The 19106-nt window shown below is 38.3% G+C and overlaps 1 protein-coding gene across 1 annotated transcript in view; it reads left to right on the top strand.

The window, feature by feature from the left end:
* Positions 1-19106, top strand: part of LOC110518098 (NLR family CARD domain-containing protein 3-like) — a 188342-nt gene that overhangs the window by 160851 nt on the left and 8385 nt on the right. The window lies entirely within an intron of this gene.

Here is a 19106-nt window from a genome sequence, read left to right as displayed (position 1 = left end):
ATGCTATAGACTGTAGACTTGTTCATTTAGCAGACTAGATACTGTATGTTATCTGGGTATGCCATAGACTGTAGCCTTGTTCATTTAGTAGACTAGATACTGTATGTTATCTGGGTATGCTATAGACTGTAGGCTAGTTCATTTAGCAGACTAGATACTGTGCGTGATCTGGTATGCTATAGACTGTAGCCTTGTTCATTTAGTAGACTAGATACTGTATGTTATCTGGCTATGCTATAGACTGTAGACTTGTTCATTTAGCAGACTAGATACTGTATGTTATGAGGCTATATACTGTAGCCTTGTTCATTTAGCAGACTAGATACTGTATGTTATCTGGCTATGCTATAGACTGTAGGCTTGTTCATTTAGCAGACTAGATAATGTATGTTATCTGGGTATGCTATAGACTGTAGGCTTGTTCATTTAGCAGACTAGATACTGTATGTTATCTGGGTATGCTCCATGCCATAGACTGTAGGCTTGTTCATTTAGTAGACTAGATATTGTATGTTATCTGGCTGTGCTATAGACTGTAGGCTTGTTCATTTAGCAGACTAGATACTGTATGTTATCTGGCTGTGCTCCATGCTATAGACTGTAGGCTTGTTCATTTAGCAGACTAGATACTGTATGTTATCTGGCTGTGCTATAGACTGTAGGCTTGTTCATTTAGCAGACTAGATACAGACATAGAGACAGCAACAGAAGAATATGATGGAGAGAGACACCAGACAAGACACAGACACAGCAACAGAAGAATATGATGGAAAGAGACACCAGACAAGACATAGAGACAGCAACAGGAGAATATGATGGAAAGAGACACCAGACAAGACATAGAGACAGCAACAGAAGAATATGATGGAAAGAGACACCAGACAAGACATAGAGACAGCAACAGAAGAATACGATGGAAAGAGACACCAGACAAGACATAGAGACAGCAACAGGAGAATATGATGGAAAGAGACACCAGACAAGACATAGAGACAGCAACAGAAGAATATGATGGAAAGAGACACCAGACAAGACATAGAGACAGCAACAGGAGAATATGATGGAAAGAGACACCAGACAAGACATAGAGACAGCAACAGAAGAATACGATGGAAAGAGACACCAGACAAGACATAGAGACAGCAACAGAAGAATATGATGGAGAGAGACAACAGACAAAACATAGAGACAGCAACAGAAGAATTGTATATGATGGAAAGAGACAGAATGGCTCAATGGCAAGGTCAGGGTTTATGTTTGAAGTTCTGGAGTGGTTTTTGGTAATACACTGGTGTTGTATTCATGGGTTTAGCTGTTAAAATCCCATCCTGCACCCCCCTACTGGCTATGGGCTAAGCCACCAATGTCTTCAAATCCTAGAGGAAAGAGGAGCTGCTACCCGAATTTCTTGTGGAATAATGATGTCACATCCCTCCAAATAGAGTTCCAGACAGTTGTAGAATGTATTCCAAGGCACATTGTAAGAGCTGTAAAGAGAGAGGGAGAGAGAACAGGTAGAACCTGATATGTAAATGAGCAGAGCAAACAAAAGGAACTTCAGATGACCGAATGATCATTCAGACTGTGTTTCTATTGAGAGATAAAAGGTAAGACGACGATTGTTATGTGTATTCATATAGTTGATGATATTGTTATGTGTATTCATATAGTTGATGATATTGTTATGTGTATTAACATAGTTGATGATATTGTTATGTGTATTCATATAGTTGATGATATTGTTATGTGTATTCATATAGTTGATGATATTGTTATGTGTATTCATATAGTTGATGATATTGTTATGTATATTCATATAGTTGATGATATTGTTATATAGTTGATGATATTGTTATGTGTATTAATATAGTTGATGATATTGTTATGTGTATTCATATAGTTGATGATATTGTTATGTGTATTAACATAGTTGATGATATTGTTATGTGTATTAATATAGTTGATGATATTGTTATGTGTATTCATATAGTTGATGATATTGTTATGTGTATTCATATAGTTGATGATATTGTTATGTGTATTCATATAGTTGATGATATTGTTATGTGTATTCATATAGTTGATGATATTGTTATGTGTATTCATATAGTTAATGATATTGTTATGTGTATTCATATAGTTGATGGTATTGTTATGTGTATTCATATAGTTGATGATATTTATGGTGGACAGTGTTGCAATGGTCCTTAAACGTTTGATATTATATATATTTATATGTATTAGATGCATGGGTTGAACTCGTTCTGGTCCCATCTGTCTGATCACTCCTACACTATCTAGCATCTGAAAGGGTTTATTGGCTGTCTCCATAGGAGAACCATTTGTAGAACCCTTTTTGGTACTAGGTAGAACCCTTTTGGGTTCCATCAAGAACCCTTTCCACAGAGTGTTCTACATGGAAGCAAGAAGGGTTCTACCTGGATCCCAAAATAATCTCCTATGTGGACAGCTGGAGGACCTGTTTGGAACCCTTTATTCTAAGAGTGTACTGTATCATAGGTCTATATACCAGGGTGATCTCCTACTGTATCATAGGTCTATAGACCAGGGTGATCTCCTACTGTATCATAGGCCTATAGACCAGGGTGATCTCCTACTGTATCATAGGTCTATAGACCAGGGTGATCTCCTACTGTATCATAGGTCTATAGACCAGGGTGATCTCCTACTGTATCATAGGTCTATAGGCTTCTCTTCTCTAAACACAATAAGCAAACAAACATTTTCTCTTTCTAATCGACTGTTAAATGCTTTTCACTCAGGAAGGTATGTTGTGTGAAAGAGACAATTATTGTGGAAAGCCAAGCAACATACACTTCCTAAAAACAGGTTTTGTGTATTCATTAGTGTCCACTATAGCAAAACATTTGGCAACAGAAACCAATTAGGTAATGTTGTACAGCGCCTGTTTATGCAACATTTTAAAACTGTAGGCTGTGGAGTAAATTAATGAATACAGCCCATGTAGTAGCCGACGGCTCGGCTGTTTATGCCTGATGCTGAAACCTGAACGTAGGGGGGTATTTTGTATTATCTAACTATGCAGTCTGTCTGGGAACGGAGTTCTGCTAAATATCAGGACGCCAAATTCAAACAACAGAAATCTCATAAATCTATTTTCTCAAACATACAAGTGTTAGGCACCATTTTAAAGATACAATTCTCGTTAGTACATCCAGTGTCTGATTTCAAAAAGGCTTTACAGCGAAAGCTCCACAAATTATTATGTTAGGTCACCACCAAGTCACAGAAAAACACAGCCATTTTTTCAGCCAAAGAGAGGAGTCACAAAAAGCACAGTTAGAGATAAAATTGATCACTAACCTTTGATGATCTTCATCAGATGACACTCATAGGACTTCATGTTACACAATACATGTATGTTTTGTTCGATAAAGTGCATATTTATATCCAAAAATCTTATTTTACATTGGTGTGTTGTGTTAAGTAATTCCAAAACATGCAGTGATTTTGCAGAGAGCCACATCAATTTACAGAAATACTGATAATAAACATTGATAATAGATACAACTATTATACATGGAACTTTAGATAAACTTCTCCTTAATGCAACCGCTGTGGCAGATTTCAAAACAACTTTACGGAAAAAGCATACCATGCAATAATCTGAGTACAGAGACCAAAACAGCCAAATAAATATCCCCTATGTTGTGTAGTCACCGTTAGTCAGAAATAGCATTATAAATATTCACTTACCTTTGATGATCTTCATCAGAATGCACTCCCAGGAATCCCAGTTCCACCATAAATGTTTGATTTGTTCGATAAAGTTCATCATTTATGTCCTTTTGTTAGGACGTTTGGTAAACAAATCCAAATCCAAGTCCAGCGGAAAGGTAGAAGGAAAATTCCAAAAAGTTAGATTACTGGTCCTAGAAACATACCAAACGAAGTATAGAATCAATCTTTAGGATGTTTTTATCATAAATATTCCATTTGAACCCTGACAACCATTTCATTATTTCTCCAGAGCTGCAAGGGAATCTAGAGACTCAACCTTTGTAGAATCACAATCACCTTTATTCACCAAGTACATTTTCAATTTGAAAATATTCCTGCAGCAACAGGAAATGTGCATTTTTATGTGAATTATAATTAATGGACATTATTGTAGGGGTTGATACCTTTTTTGTAAGGAAAGCTTGATGTGGTGTGCAGCGTAGAGTGTATAGTCCTTTAGTCTCTATGGACCTGGTGGCAAGTTGGTGAGAGCCAAAGCGTAGTCCTTTAGTCTCTATGGGCCAGATGGCCAGTTGGTGAGGGCCACAGCATAGTCCTTTAGTCTCTATGGGCCAGGTGGCCAGTTGGTGGCGGCCACACAATAGTCCTTTAGTCTCTATGGGCCAGGTGGCCAGTTGGTGACGGCCACAGCATAGTCCTTTAGTCTCTATGGGCCAGATGGCCAGTTGGTGAGGGCCACAGCATAGTCATTTAGTCTCTATGGGCCAGATGGCCAGTTGGTGAGGGCCACAGCATAGTCCTTTAGTCTCTATGGGCCAGATGGTCAGTTGGTGAGGGCCATAGCATAGTCCTTTAGTCTCTATGGACCAGGTGGTCAGTTGGTGAGGGCCACAGCATAGTCCTTTAGTCTCTATGGGCCAGGTGGCCAGTTGGTGAGGGGTCACAGCATAGTCCTTTAGTCTCTAATGACCAGGTGGCCAGTTGGTGAGGGCCACAGCATAGTCCTTTAGTCTCTATGGGCCAGGTGGCCAGTTGGTGGCGGCCACACCATAGTCCTTTAGTCTCTATGGGCCACAGCATAGTCCTTTAGTCTCTATGGACCAGGTGGCCAGTTGGTGACGGCCACAGCATAGTCCTTTAGTCTCTATGGGCCAGATGGCCAGTTGGTGAGGGCCACAGCATAGTCATTTAGTCTCTATGGGCCAGATGGCCAGTTGGTGAGGGCCACAGCATAGTCCTTTAGTCTCTATGGGCCAGATGGCCAGTTGGTGAGGGCCACAGCATAGTCCTTTAGTCTCTATGGACCAGGTGGTCAATTGGTGAGGGCCACAGCATAGTCATTTAGTCTCTATGGGCCAGGTGGCCAGTTGGTGAGGGGTCACAGCATAGTCCTTTAGTCTCTAATGACCAGGTGGCCAGTTGGTGAGGGCCACAGCATAGTCCTTTAGTCTCTATGGGCCAGGTGGCCAGTTGGTGAGGGCCACAGCATAGTCCTTTAGTCTCTATGGGCCAGATGGCCAGTTGGTGAGGGCCACAGCATAGTCCTTTAGTCTCTATGGACCAGGTGGCTAGTTGGTGAGGGCCACAGCATGGTCCTTTAGTCTCTATGGACCAGGTGGCCAGTTGGTGAGGGCCACAACATGGGGAAAGAAACTGTTCATATGGGGTCTATAACATCTAATCACAGCATCTGACAGTTTAACTGTATTGCTAATAACTGCCTTATTTATATAAAGACATCATCTCTGTACAGATGTAAGATCTGAATTTGATCAACCTGTCACAGGAAAACTAAAATGTGTACTGTATTTGAGTGTATTTAAATAAAGCTTTAAAAAAGGTTTCTGAAGATGATAAATTCCACTTTTCCATTTTAAAATGGTTCATTAATTATAATCCACATAATAATTCAAATATCCTGTTTCTGGAGGATTATTTTCCTTCTGTAGCAAACTGGCTCAAATTAATTAAATCTAAATCAAATTAAATCAAATTAATTAAATCTAGGGGGCACTATTTTCATTTTTGGAAAAATAACGCTCCCAAAGTTAACGGGATATTTTGACAGGACAAGATGCTAGAATATGCAACAGCTTGGGATAGAAAACACTCTAAAGTTTCCAAAACTGTAAAAACACTGTCTGTGAGTATAACAGAACTGACATTTGGGGCGGCAGGGTAGCCTTGTGGTTAGAGCATTGTAACCGGAAGGTTGCAAGTTCAAATCCCCGAGCTGACAAGGTACAAATCTGTTGTTCTGCCCCTGAACAGGCAGTTAACTAACCAACTGTTCCTAGGCCGTCATTGAAAATAAGAATTTGTTCTTAACCTGTCTACGATACTGGTTCCCAATTGGGGATCAACCCTCCCACGTTCAGCTGAAACGGTGGCGCATGGAACGTAAAAATATTCTTAAAAATATTTAACCTCCACACATTAACAAGTCCAATAGCTCAAATGAAAGATAAACACCTTGTTCATCTAGCCAGCAAGTCAGATTTCTAAAATGTTTTACGGCGAAAACATAGCACATATATATGTAAAACCACCACCAGACACAGCTCATTTCAATAGCCAAAACATGCAATCAACAAACGCAGGATTAAAAAATAAATCGCTCACTAACCTTTTGAAAATCTTCATCAGATGACAGTAATATGACATATTACACAGTACATATTTTTTTTTTTCAATAATATGCCATTTATATCCATAAATGACCATTTACAGTGAGTTCACCTTCAGAAATTACTCAAAAATGCCCGCAGGAAATCTATGTAGCGCGGCAAGATAACGTAAATAGACATCATAAACTTTGACTAAATATACATGTTCTACATATAGTTAGAAAGATACACTGCTTCTTTATGCAACCGCTGTGTTAGATTTATTTTTAACGTTACAGAAATCGCACACTATTCCATATGCTGAGACAGCGCTCAGTTCCAAGCTACATTTCCACGTAATGTTGGAGTCAACAGAAACACAGATTTAAGCATAAATATTCCCTTACCTTCGATGGTCTTCGTTCAGAATGTTCTGGAAGGCTTCATACTTACCCAATACATCGTTTGGTTTCAAGTCTTGCGTCTTTGTATTAGCTACTGCTAATAACATCAGCTGAAATGCACCCAAAACGTCCTCTGGTCCGGATAAGTTGCGCATCAAAACTTCAAAATTACACATTATATGTCGACTAAACAGGTCAAACTAAGTGCAGAAGCAAGCTTTATGATGTTTTAGACATGCAAAACAAACTTCAATTCAATCGGCCATCGTCTGCCCTTCTCTTGAGTGCTGGAAACAAAGGAATGGCTGGGACCAATTCGCGCCCATACGCACAGCCTATTCTCTCGTGGCACGCACTAATTTCACTCCCATAGGGTCAATTCTCGGGATTTGAACGATTTGAAGCTCTAATGAAAGAGGACATCTAGCGGAAGAGATAGAAAGTGTCCCCAGAATCATAGCTCTTTGGGAAGGGTGGGGGCCATGACGTCAAAGTTGCTCCAACTTTCATGGCCACAAAAACTAGTTTGGAAGAATGCCTGCCCTGTGAGTTCTGCTATACTTACAGACATAATTCCAACGGTTTTAGAATCTTTAGTGTTTTCTATCCAATAATATTTTTTTAATATATTATTTTAATATTTTTTTATTATTTTTTATTTTATTATTTTTATTTGCATATATTAGCAATTTTTGACAGATTTTTTTTCCAGTTTACTAGGGGTACCCAATCTCTCCAAAGGGGGCGTATGTCTGCCATATCCTTAACAGGTTTTAACTGACTTACCTGGTTAAATAAAGGTAAAATAAAAAATTGCATGTGAAAGCCTGAGAAAAATCCATTCCGGAAGTGACCCATATTTTGAAAGCGCTGCGTTCCCTATTGAGCTGTGAATGTGCTATCAACCAGATTACTATTTCTCCGTATTCCCCAATTACTCATTTATGTTGAAGAATACCCGTAGGCGGCTACATTGCGCAAGTGGTCACCTGATGGCTCTCAGAGTGACTCTCGTGTAAAATACAGAGGTAGCCATTATTCCAATTGGTCCTGCTGAAAAACGAATTGTCCCAGTGGATATATTATCGAATAGATATGTGAAAAACACCTTGAGGATTGATTATAAACAACGTATGCCATGTTTCTGTCGATATTATGGAGCTAATTTTGAATATTTTTCGGAGTTGTGGTGCCTGCAATTTCCAGTCGATTTCTCAGCCAAACGTGAAGAATAAACGGAGCTATTTGGCCTACAAAAATAATATTTTTGGAAAAAAGGAACATTGTCTATCTAACTGGGAGTCTCGTGAGTGAAAACATCCGAAGCTCATCAAAGGTAAACAATTTAATTTGATTGCTTTTCTGATTTTCGTGACCAAGTTACCTGCTGCTACCTGGACATAATGCTATGCTAGGCTATCGATAAACTTACACAAATGCTTGTCTTGCTTTGGCTGTAAAGCATATTTTGAAAATCTGAGATGACAGGGTGATTAACAAAAGGCTAAGCTGTGTTCCAATATATTTCACTTGTGATTTTCATGAATAGGAATATTTTCTAGGAAGATTTATGTCCGTTGCGTTATGCTAATTAGTGTCAGTCGATGATTACGCTCCCGGATCCGGGATGGGTAGTATCAAGATTAAGATCCAACATCTGTAGCACTATACAGTATATATCAGGATATATATTCCTCTCTCTAATGTATATGGCTCTATCAGGATATATATACCTCTCTCTAATGTATATGGCTCTATCAGGATATACAGTGCCTTGCGAAAGTATTCGGCCCCCTTGAGCAAAATCTACAATGGAATGGTTCAAAAATAAACATATCCAGGTGTTAGAATGGCCAAGTCAAAGTCCAGACCTGAATCCAATCGAGAATCTGTGGAAAGAACTGAAAACTGCTGTTCACAAGTGCTCTCCATCCAACCTCACTGAGCTCGAGCTGTTTTGCAAGGAGGAATGGGAAAAAAATTCAGTCTCTCAATGTTCAAAACTGATAGAGACATACCCCAAGCGACTTACAGCTGTAATCGCAACAAAAGGTGGCGCTACAAAGTATTAACTTAAGGGGGCTGAATAATTTTTCACGCCCAATTTTTCAGTTTTTGATTTGTTAAAAAAGTTTGAAATATCCAATAAATGTCGTTCCACTTCATGATTGTGTCCCACTTGTTGTTGATTCTTCACAAAAAAATACAGTTTTATATCTTTATGTTTGAAGCCTGAAATGTGGCAAAAGGTCGCAAAGTTCAAGGGGGCCGAATACTTTCGCAAGGCACTGTATATACCTCTCTCTAATGTATATGGCTCTATCAGGATATATATACCTCTCTCTAATGTATATGACCCTATCAGGATATATATACCTCTCTAATGTATATGACTCTATCAGGATATATATACCTCTCTAATGTATATGACTCTATCAGGATATATATACCTCTCTCTAATGTCTATGGCTCTATCAGGATATATATACCTCTCTCTAATGTATATGACTCTATCAGGATATATATACCTCTCTAATGTATATGACTCTATCAGGATATATATACCTCTCTCTAATGTATATGACTCTATCAGGATATATATACCTCTCTCTACGGCTCTATCAGGATATATATACCTCTCTCTACGGCTCTATCAGGATATATATACCTCTCTCTAATGTATATGGCTATATCAGGATATATATATACCTCTCTCTAATGTATATGGCTATATCAGGATATATATATACCTCGTAGGTCTACCTACAAACTATTATAAGGCTGTCAGAGTAGGTTGGAGTTATGATCACTGTTGTCATTTGTCATGTTGACAAACCTGATGTTCTCTTTGACCTGATCTGAACAGGTTTAGGCTGGTCATCTATGATATGTAGGTTATATACAGTACATTCTCTGTCCTGCTCCTGGAAGGACTATAACATTATGTGAACTGATCTGAACAGGTTTAGACTGGTCATCTATGATATGTAGGTTATATACAGTACATTCTCTGTCCTGCTCCTGGAAGGACTATAACATTATGTGAACTGACCTGAACAGGTTTAGACTGGTCATCTATGATATGTAGGTTATATACAGTACATTCTCTGTCCTGCTCCTGGAAGGACTATAACATTATGTGAACTGACCTGAACAGGTTTAGACTGGTCATCTATGATATATAGGCTATAACTGAGGAATAGACCTCGACCTGCATATCACTAACAACCCGCTACTATACATTATAACCTAGTCTACTTTACATAATATAACATCTACATATAACTAACAAACCACAATTATACATTATAACCTAGTCTACTTTACATAATATAACATATCACTAACAACCCACTACTATACATTATAACCTAGCCTATTTTACATAATATAACATATCACTAACAACCCACTACTATACATTATAACCTATTCTACTTTACATAATTTAACATCTACATATCACTAACAACCCACTACTATACATTATAACCTAGTCTACTTTACATAATATAACATCTACATATCACTAACAGCCCACTACTATACATTATAACCTAGTCTACTTTACATAATATAACATCTACATATCACTAACAACCCACTACTATACATTATAACCTAGTCTACTTTACATAATACAACATATCACTAACAACCCACTACTATACATTATAACCTAGTCTACTTTACATAATATACTATCTACATATCACTAACAACCCACTATTATACATTATAACCTAGTCTACTTTACATAATGTAAAATCTCTTACTTGTTGCACATAAACTTTCTGAATGGATCAATAATTTCCCCCTCAGATCAATCATGTCCATTTTAGCCCTTCTGTCTACATTCTCAGATATATTTAGAAAATAACAGATTGAAAGACAATAAATAGCCTACTTTTAATGAATAAAAATAAGTGTGAGACATGGCCTTGTGTTGCTGTACTGTCTATAACTACCTTAACAAACAGTGACTTATTATTATTATTATTATTGTTATTGTTGTTGCTGTACTGTCTATAACTACCTTAACAAACAGTGACTTATTATTATTATTATTATTATTGTTGTTGCTGTACTGTCTATAACTACCTTAACAAACAGTGACTTATTATTATTATTATTATTATTATTGTTGTTGCTGTACTGTCTATAACTACCTTAACAAACAGTGACTTATTATTATTATTATTATTGTTATTGTTGTTGCTGTACTGTCTATGACTACCTTAACAAACAGTGACTTATTATTATTATTATTATTGTTATTGTTGTTGCTGTACTGTCTATAACTACCTTAACAAACAGTGACTTATTATTATTATTATTATTGTTGCTGTACTGTCTATAACTACCTTAACAAACAGTGACTTATTATTATTATTGTTATTATTAATATTATTGTTGTTGTACTGTCTAGAACTACCTTAACAAACAGTGACTTATTATTATTATTATTATTGACAGTTACCATGGAGATCACATTTCACAACTACATGTTCACGTGATGCATTAAATCACCTGACTGTTTAGATATGTCTTTTAATAAATGTTTTATTATAGATAATTAATATAACAATTGACAATTGACAATTAACAATATAATATAATATAATATAATATTAATATAACAATTAATTATAACAATTGACATTCAAGAATTACTGTGTTAACCACAACCGACATGTTGTTTCTCTGTTTAGGGGGCCAGTGCTCTAAAATGAGTCTCTCTGGAGAGAGAGAGGAGGGGGTTCCTGCCTCTAAAATGAGTCTCTCTGGGGAGAGAGAGGAGGGGGTTCCTGTCTCTAAAATGAGTCTCTCTGGGGAGAGAGAGGAGGGGGGCCCTGCCTCTAAAATGAGACTCTCTGGGGAACATGACACCAAAGCTAAAAGGTGAGATGACAATTGTTGAATTATTATTAAGAGTCTATTTCCAAAATAATTCACGTTTGTTTTTTAATCAGAGAAGGTTGTTTATGGGTACCTTCAATATTGCTGTTCTCAGATTTTTAATTGATAGATTTTAGATGAGTATAATGTATTTGTTTTATTGCAAAACGCTATATATCCATTGTTTAGCTGAAGGGAATGTTCTTATCCTGTTTATTTGACTGTGATATGTAGTTGTCTCACCTAGCTATCTTAAGATGAATGCACTTACTGTAATGCGTTCTGGATAAGAGCATCTGCTAAATCGGGGGTTCTCAATCTGGGGTCTGTGGAGGTACTGCAGGGGTTCTCAATCCGGGGTCTGTGGAGGTACTGCAGGGGTTCTCAATCCGGGGTCTGTGGAGGTACTGCAGGGGTTCTCAATCCGGGGTCTGTGGAGGTACTGCAGAGGTTCTCAATCCGGGGTCTGTGGAGGTACTGCTGGGGTTCTCAATCCGGGGTCTGTGGAGGTACTGCTGGGGTTCTCAATCTGGGGTCTGTGGAGGTACTGCAGGGGTTCTCAATCCCGGGTCTGTGGAGGCACTGCAGGGGTTCTCAATCCGGGGTCTGTGGAGGTACTGCAGGGGTTCTCAATCCAGGGTCTGTGGAGGTACTGCTGGGGTTCTCAATCCGGGGTCTGTGGAGGTACTGCAGGGGTTCTCAATCCGGAGTCTGTGGAGGTACTGCAGGGGTTCTCAATCCGGGGTCTGTGGAGGTACTGCAGGGGTTCTCAATCCGGGGTCTGTGGAGGTACTGCAGGGGTTCTCAATCCGGGGTCTGTGGAGGTACTGCAGGGGTTCTCAATCCGGGGTCTGTGGAGGTACTGCTGGGGTTCTCAATCCAGGGTCTGTGGAGGTACTGCAGAGGTTCTCAATCCGGGGTCTGTGGAGGTACTGCAGGGGTTCTCAATCCAGGGTCTGTGGAGGTACTGCAGGGGTTCTCAATCCGGGGTCTGTGGAGGTACTGCAGGGGTTCTCAATCCGGGGTCTGTGGAGGTACTGGTTCTGCAGCACCCTGACTGTACTCGTTGATATGTAAGATATTTGATAGAATTTTCACATGACACGACCACGTTGACTGACCCACGTTGCTTACTCTTAAATGGAATGCATATTTTTTTAAATAAATTCTGATCATTGTTACAAGCAGAATTTGAGCAATATTACCTTAATGTTGCCTACAACGTTGCATACAATGTTCATTTTCATCTAAAACATATTACGCCCTACATGCCTTCAATTGCCCAATTTATATCCATGCCCAATTTAGGATTATTTTTTAACAATGTGACGTTGTGCTCCAAAGGGAGAACTTGAAATAACATGATGTAGATAATTAAATAATCAAAACAACGTGTTTATTATTATACACTCATAGAACAGAAGGTTCCTTCTAGAACCAAAAAGGCTTCTATCACTTCCTTAATATATGGAACCACTAAAACATTATATATATTTTTGGGATCAGTGAAGAAGAACCTCGAGAGTTCTGATCAACGGAAGGTTAATGCTTTGAGGATGTGAACCAAGCATCCCTCCAGTGGTCAGATCAATTTCGACTGGTTTTTCCAAGCGCCCGGCCCAGGATTCGAACCAGCTAGCATTTGGCCAGAGGTGTTACGCCGGGCGGAGCACGTGAAGACTCAGATGAGAAGACAATGATAGGTAACCAATGTATTTGAAAAGCAGGAGAGAAGATGGGGTGCAGGAATCTCGGGTGGGTAGTAGGGATTGTGGACTGAGACTGAGGCTGGGGGAAAGGAGATTAGGAACTGGGTAAGCAGGTCTGGAGTGGAATCCAATGAAGCAGTAGAGTGGGGGATCCAGGGGAGGCAAGCAGGACTGAGGAGGTGAGGGACTGGAGACAGGTACCAGAGTCAGAGCAGACGAGACTGTAGCTGAGAGAAAATGTATTGTGAAAAATGCAGGAACAAACAGCTAGAAATGGAAACTGACTGAGTAGAGGCTATGATCTGGCAGCATGGAAGTGGCAGGGCTGAGCGTTTGTAGTGTTCTTGATTATGGAACAGGTTGCAGCTGGTGGGGATCTGCTCTGACTCCAGAACACCTGTCTCCACTCACACAATCACACAGAGAGAGAGGGAGAGAGAGAGAGAGAGAGAGAGAGAGAGAGAGCGAGAGAGATAGAGAGAGAGAGAGAGAGAGAGAGCACTGGGGGAGTGGTGGAAGGTTTAGGGAGGTCCAGGATGAGAAGTAGAAGGCGTGGCAGAGCAGATGTAACAACAGGTCCAACTCCTGCCAAAGCTCCAACTCCTTAGCCGCTGGGTGAAAACCTGAGTTCATCTTCAGAATAAAGTATGAGTTAACCTGCCAAAATGAAGACAAAATATTATGCAGACATACATGGTATCACTTAATTATTATACATAAATCATTGCCAAAAGCACATTGCCGACTGCTAGCCAGTCGGTACAGCTCGGTAAGCTAGCTAGCTACTCTACCAGCAACATCCTAGTTATCCTAGCCAGTCGGTACAGCTCGGTAAGCTAGCTAGCTACTCTACCAGCAGCATCCTAGTTATCCTAGCTAGTCGGTACAGCTCGGTAAGCTAGCTAGCTACTCTACCAGCAGCATCCTAGTTATCCTAGCTAGTCGGTACAGCTCGGTAATCTAGCTAGCTACTCTACCAGCAGCATCCTAGTTATCCTAGCTAGTCGGTACAGCTCGGTAAGCTAGCTAGCTACTCTACCAGCAACATCCTAGTTATCCTAGCTAGTCGGTACAGCTCGGTAAGCTAGCTAGCTACTCTACCAGCAGCATCCTAGTTATCCTAGCTACCACTACTTCATCACCGGCTGTCTGCATTTCTTGTGGACCGATGGAGCTCCCCGGTTGTTTCTTCCACCTGTTAAATCCTGTGGAGGGCTTCTCCCTCTCTCGTTGACGGATGCTGGCTACCTATGTCCGGTTCTCCTCTCTTCACTAGATGGACGGTAACTTGAGTGTTTAACCTCTCTGTAATCAAGGACTTTTACATATTTTTTTTCGGGTTGGCTGGACACATTCCATTTTTTGGCATCCGCCATGGAGCCCAGTTTCATAACAATACCTTATTCCCCTAGTTATGAAGTAATTGCACAAAACAGGCCTTATTTTAGGTCCTTTTTCACCCTGCCAGCTCCTATTAGTTATATTGAGCAGTGAGGCAGATATATATTATTACTGTGTAAAACCTAGCATTACTACTGATTTCTCTGAGAGTGAGGCAGAAATATATTATTACTGTGTAAAACCTAGCAGTACTACTGATTTCTCTGAGAGTGAGACAGATATATATTATTACTGTGTAAAACCTAGCAGTACTACTGATTTCTCTGAGAGTGAGGCAGAAATATATTATTACTGTGTAAAACCTAGCAGTACTACTGATTGCTCTGAGAGTGAGGCAGATATATATTATTACTGTGTAAAACCTAGCAGTACTACTGATTTCACTGAGAGTGAGGCAGATATATATTATTACTGTGTAAAACCTAGCAGTACTACTGATTTCACTGAGAGTGAGGCAGATATATATTATTAATGTATAAAACCTAGCAGTACTACTGATTTCTCTGAGAGTCAGTCATATATATTATTACTGTATAAAACCTAGCAGTACTACTGATTTCTCTGAGAGTGAGGCAGATATATATTATTACTGTGTAAAACCTAGCAGTACTACTGATTTCTCTGAGAGTGAGGCAGATATATAGTATTACTGTGTAAAACCTAGCAGTACTACTGATTTCACTGAGAGTGAGGCAGAAAAATATTTTTACTGTGTAAAACCTAGCAGTACTACTGATTTCTCTGAGAGTGAGTCAGATATATATTATTACTGTATAAAACCTGGCAGTACTACTGATTTCTCTGAGAGTGGGGTAGATATATATTATTACTGTATAAAACCTAGCAGTACTACTGATTTCTCTGAGAGTGAGGCAGATATATATTATTACTGTGTAAAACCTAGCAGTTCTACTGATTTCTCTGAGAGTGAGGCAGATATATATTATTACTGTGTAAAACTGTGTAAAACCTAGCAGTACTACTGATTACACTGAGAGTGAGGCAGATATATATTATTACTGTGTAAAACATAGCAGTACTACTGATTTCTCTGAGAGTGAGGCAGATCTATATTATTACTGTGTAAAGCCTAGCAGTACTACTGATTTCTCTCAGAGTGAGACAGATATATATTATTACTGTGTAAAATCTAGCAGTACTACTGATTTCTCTGAGAGTGAGGCAGATATATATTATTACTGTGTAAAACCTAGCAGTACTACTGATTTCTCTGAGAGTGAGGCAGATATATATTATTACTGTGTAAAACCTATCAGTACTACTGATTTCACTGAGAGTGAGGCTGATATATATTATTACTGTGTAAAACCTAGCAGTACTACTGATTTCACTGAGAGTGAGGCAGATATATATTATTACTGTGTAAAACCTAGCAGTACTACTGATTTCTCTGAGAGTGAGGCAGATATATATATATATATATATATATATATATATATTATTACTGTGTAAAACCTAGCAGTACTACTGATTTCTCTGAGAGTGAGGCAGATATATAGTATTACTGTGTAAAACCTTGCAGTACTACTGATTTCTCTGAGAGTGAGGCAGAAATATATTATTACTGTGTAAATCCTAGCAGTACTACTGATTTCTCTGAGAATGAGACAGATATATATTATTACTGTGTAAAACCTAGCAGTACTACTGATTTCTCTGAGAGTGAGACAGATATATATTATTACTGTGTAAAACCTAGCAGTACTACTGATTTCTCTGAGAGTGAGGCAGAAATATATTATTACTGTGTAAAACCTAGCAGTACTACTGATTTCTCTGAGAGTGAGGCAGATATATATTATTACTGTGTAAAACCTAGCAGTACTACTGATTTCACTGAGAGTGAGGCAGATATATATTATTAATGTATAAAACCTAGCAGTACTACTGATTTCTCTGAGAGTCAGTCATATATATTATTACTGTATAAAACCTAGCAGTACTACTGATTTCTCTGAGAGTGAGGCAGATATATATTATTACTGTGTAAAACCTAGCAGTACTACTGATTTCACTGAGAGTGAGGCAGATATATATTATTAATGTATAAAACCTAGCAGTACTACTGATTTCTTTGAGAGTCAGTCATATATATTATTACTGTATAAAACCTAGCAGTACTACTGATTTCTCTGAGAGTGAGGCAGATATATATTATTACTGTGTAAAACCTAGCAGTACTACTGATTTCTCTGAGAGTGAGGCAGATATATAGTATTACTGTGTAAAACCTAGCAGTACTACTGATTTCTCTGAGAGTGAGGCAGAAAAATATTTTTACTGTGTAAAACCTAGCAGTACTACTGATTTCTCTGAGAGTGAGGCAGATATATATTATTACTGTGTAAAACCTAGCAGTTCTACTGATTTCTCTGAGAGTGAGGCAGATATATATTATTACTGTGTAAAACTGTGTAAAACCTAGCAGTACTACTGATTACACTGAGAGTGAGGCAGATATATATTATTACTGTGTAAAACATAGCAGTACTACTGATTTCTCTGAGAGTGAGGCAGATCTATATTATTACTGTGTAAAGCCTAGCAGTACTACTGATTTATCTCAGAGTGAGACAGATATATATTATTACTGTGTAAAATCTAGCAGTACTACTGATTTCTCTGAGAGTGAGTCAGATATATATTATTACTGTGTAAAACCTAGCAGTACTACTGATTTCTCTGAGAGTGAGGCAGATATATATTATTACTGTGTAAAACCTATCAGTACTACTGATTTCACTGAGAGTGAGGCTGATATATATTATTACTGTGTAAAACCTAGCAGTACTACTGATTTCACTGAGAGTGAGGCAGATATATATTATTACTGTGTAAAACCTAGCAGTACTACTGATTTCTCTGAGAGTGAGGCAGATATATATATATATATATATATATATATATATATATATATATATATATATATATATTATTACTGTGTAAAACCTAGCAGTACTACTGATTTCTCTGAGAGTGAGGCAGATATATATATATATATATATATATATATATATATATATATATTATTACTGTGTAAAACCTAGCAGTACTACTGATTTCTCTGAGAATGAGACAGATATATATTATTACTGTGTAAAACCTAGCAGTACTACTGATTTCTCTGAGAGTGAGTCAGATATATAGTATTACTGTGTAAAACCTAGCAGTACTACTGATTTCTCTGAGAGTGAGGCAGATATATATTATTACTGTGTAAAACCTAGCAGTACTACTGATTTCTCTGAGAGTGAGGCAGATATATATATATATATATATATATATATATATATATATATATATATTATTACTGTGTAAAACCTAGCAGTACTACTGATTTCTCTGAGAGTGAGACAGATATATATTATTACTGTGTAAAACCTAGCAGTACTACTGATTTCTCTGAGAGTGAGGCAGATATATATTATTACTGTGTAAAACCTAGCAGTACTACTGATTTCTCTGAGAGTGAGGCAGATATATATTATTACTGTGTAAAACCTAGCAGTACTACTGATTTCTCTGAGAGTGAGGCAGATATATATTATTACTGTGTAAAACCTAGCAGTACTACTGATTTCTCTGAGAGTGAGGCAGATATATATTATTACTGTGTAAAACCTAGCAGTACTACTGATTACTCTGAGAGTGAGGCAGATATATATTATTACTGTGTAAAACCTAGCAGTTCTACTGATTTCTCTGAGAGTGAGGCAGATATATATTATTACTGTGTAAAATACATCTCTTTCATAATTTCTTTAAACAACAAAAGCTTAAGTTACGAACATTTCTGAAAATATATGTATGGCTTTTTGGAATCATGTTTCCCCATCTGAGCTCAGAGTAGATGAGATATGTAATGTTTGTCTCTGTTGTGTTGAAGACCAATCATCTGAGCTCTGAGTAGATGAGAGATGTAATGTTTGTCTCTGTTGTGTTGAAGACCAATCAAGCAGGAGAGACCAGCCTCCCCTGTACCCAGCTGTGTGTCCATGAAGAGTGACTGGTCTATGGAACCTCCTCTATCCTTTAGAGAGGGAGACTTTTCTACTGAACAAAGGTAAGAAGAACGCATGGGTCATGGTCAGTGAGTTAAACAACACTGTCTCTAGTCATTTTCATAATGCTATTTTTTTTCAATTTTCATAGTCATAAAACAATATTATGCAAACACAACGCGTGTGTGTGTGTGTGTGTGTGTGTGTGTGTGTGTGTGTGTGTGTGTGTGTGTGTGTGTGCGTGTGTGTTTGCGTGCGTGTGTGTGTGTGTGTACTCCCTGGATGAGGAGATTGTGGTGGTTAATTTCTGCATTACCAAATGAGCAGAGATAAACATCACAC

This window comes from Oncorhynchus mykiss, chromosome 12, assembly GCF_013265735.2.
Source record: "Oncorhynchus mykiss isolate Arlee chromosome 12, USDA_OmykA_1.1, whole genome shotgun sequence".
NCBI classification, from domain to species: domain Eukaryota; kingdom Metazoa; phylum Chordata; class Actinopteri; order Salmoniformes; family Salmonidae; genus Oncorhynchus; species Oncorhynchus mykiss.
The sequence above is the reverse complement of the archived record's forward strand: the minus strand, read 5'-3'. Positions and strand labels throughout refer to the sequence as shown.